This window comes from Miniopterus schreibersii (assembly GCF_964146895.1).
Source record: "Miniopterus schreibersii genome assembly, chromosome: 16".
Classification (NCBI taxonomy): Eukaryota; Metazoa; Chordata; class Mammalia; order Chiroptera; family Miniopteridae; genus Miniopterus; species Miniopterus schreibersii.
The window spans coordinates 35,111,042-35,113,206 of record NC_138116.1 but is presented as its reverse complement, the minus strand read 5'-3'; the positions used below and the strand labels follow the sequence as shown (position 1 = coordinate 35,113,206).

At 50.7% G+C, this 2,165-nt stretch overlaps 1 pseudogene across 1 annotated transcript; it reads right to left on the bottom strand.

Moving 5' to 3' along the window:
- Window positions 1-1,408: 1,408 nt before the first annotated feature.
- LOC308568975 (trafficking protein particle complex subunit 4 pseudogene) lies at window positions 1,409-1,939 on the bottom strand (annotated as a pseudogene). Its single transcript has one exon. The product of its transcript is annotated as a trafficking protein particle complex subunit 4 pseudogene (transcript).
- Window positions 1,940-2,165: the final 226 nt, after the last annotated feature.

Below are 2,165 nucleotides of genomic sequence, written 5' to 3'. Positions count from 1 at the left end.
TCTGACTAGGGCCCCTCTGACTGCAACAAAAAGAGCCCGGTTTCCTTTTGTAAACTGGGAGAGCGCATCGGCTGAGCCGGGACAGGGGCGGCAGACACTGATTTCTGGCCTGCCTTCCTCAAAGGAACCTAAGCTCTCTGATGCCTGAGACCTTGCTGGTTTACTGTGTCCAGCACAGAGCCTAGTGCATAATAGGCACACAATAAAAATGTACTGAACAAATGGATAAATGAAAGAATGAGTGCCTTCAAATACATGGTGACAGGGTGACTTGACCTTGGGCGGTGGACGCACAATGCAACAACATACAGATCGTGTATCATAGAAATGTAAACTTGGAACCTATCTAATCTTATTAACCAGTGTCACCTCAATCATTTTTTTTTTTTAAATAATAGGGATCACTTCACCAATTTGTGTGTCATCCTTGCACAGGGGCCATGCTAATCTTTTCTGTATCGTTCCAATTGTAGTATATGTGCTGCCGAAGCGAGCACCACTCCAATAAATTTAATTTTTTTAAAAAATGAGTGCCTTATCCCCCCATCTACTCAGAACTGTTCTTTTCCAGCCACGTGACTCCAGAGGCCCTGCCTGGCCTTAGAGTCTCCACACCTCTGGGCAGAGGTGCTGGATCCAGGACAGAACACCTGACCCAAGCCAGGCCAAAGAAAGCCCTTCCCTGAGAATTTTTTCCAGCAGGAACTGAGGAATCAGTTTCTCTTTGCTGTAGGAGGGCAAGATATAAATTTAGATGCATGAGGCAGCCATGTTCATTCCCCATCTTTTACGTGACTGAGAGAGAATGCAGCTGGTACACAAAGACAGGTAGAGACAAGAAAGGGCCTCCAGCATCCCTCCTCTGGCCCCAGGAATTCCAGAGGCCCATGTTGTTCCACTTATTTATTTATTTTAATCCTCGCCCGAGGATATTTTTTCCATTGCTTTTCAGAAAGAGTGGAAGGGAGAGAGAGACAGACAGAGAGAAGCATCAATGTGAGAGAGACACATTGACTAGCTGCCTCCCGCAATCACCCCAACCGGGGCTAGGGATTGAGCCTGCAACTGAGGTATGTGCCCTTGATCGGAATCGAACCCGGGATCCTTCAGTCCGAGGGTCGATGCTCTAACTGCTGAGCCAAACAGGCCAGGGCTGCTGTTCCACTTCTTTTTTTTTTTTTTTTTTTGTGATCAAAGGAATGTTTATTACAGCATTTATGGGCCTACCTCCTCCATAAATAAATCTGTACAGAGTTGGGAAGTAGTACCATGATAGATACAGTAGGGAAGAGAGCATAGTATTAAGGCTCAGGGGTCAGTATGTGTCATCTCATCAATCTCAGCAAAACTCCCTCCCCCAAGTGTACTAACAAGGCTTCTGGGATTTCCATTGGCGTGGAATCAGCAAGACCCCTGCTACAGGATCTCTCAGAATTTAGGAAGGCAGGGTTGGGGTTGGGTGGGGGGATTGTTGCAGGTTCAGCCTATGACCCAGGTCCAAAAGTTCCAGCCTTCTCTGCCACCTCCAGGGCTAACTTCAGGTTCTGGTCAAACAGCTCACACCTGATGGGCGTTTCCAGGGAGTAGAATGGATTCTTGAGGGCAACGTCTGAGTAAATCTCATAAATCTTTCGGAGTAGAGAATCTATCCCAGCTTGCCTAGGGTCTGCCAGCACCACGAACTTGATCCCTGTTAGTGTCCGGAAGCAGTGCGGTTTGAACGTGTCTGTCTCCAGCATCTCAGCGCCTGAGCTGCCCTGTTCAGGAGACAACTGGGAGCCAGTTGCGAACAACGCGTGGAACACGGAGGCCAACATGCGCTTCTCACTGGAAGCGAGGCGGGCCCGGCCCAAGGGAATGGACACCGGTAGCTCGCAGGGTTGCCTAGGTGCTCCAGCACCTCTGTGCCAACCGCCGCGTACTTGCCCTTCACGTCCATGCCATTGATGGCAGCACGGCGGGCCCACCCGGATGCCGTCGCGCCGGCCGAAGGCAACTAGCACTCGTCGGTCGTGTAGCTTGAGCAGCAGATCAAGCGGGTAACTGAACGTTTTCTCAGCCTCGGCCCGTGGCGCGTAACTGTCCAGCTGGGAAATCAGGCCACCAGCTCTGTTCCCCGCGTACACACTGAAAATCGCCCCCGCTGCGGCCGCGCCTCCGGGAAC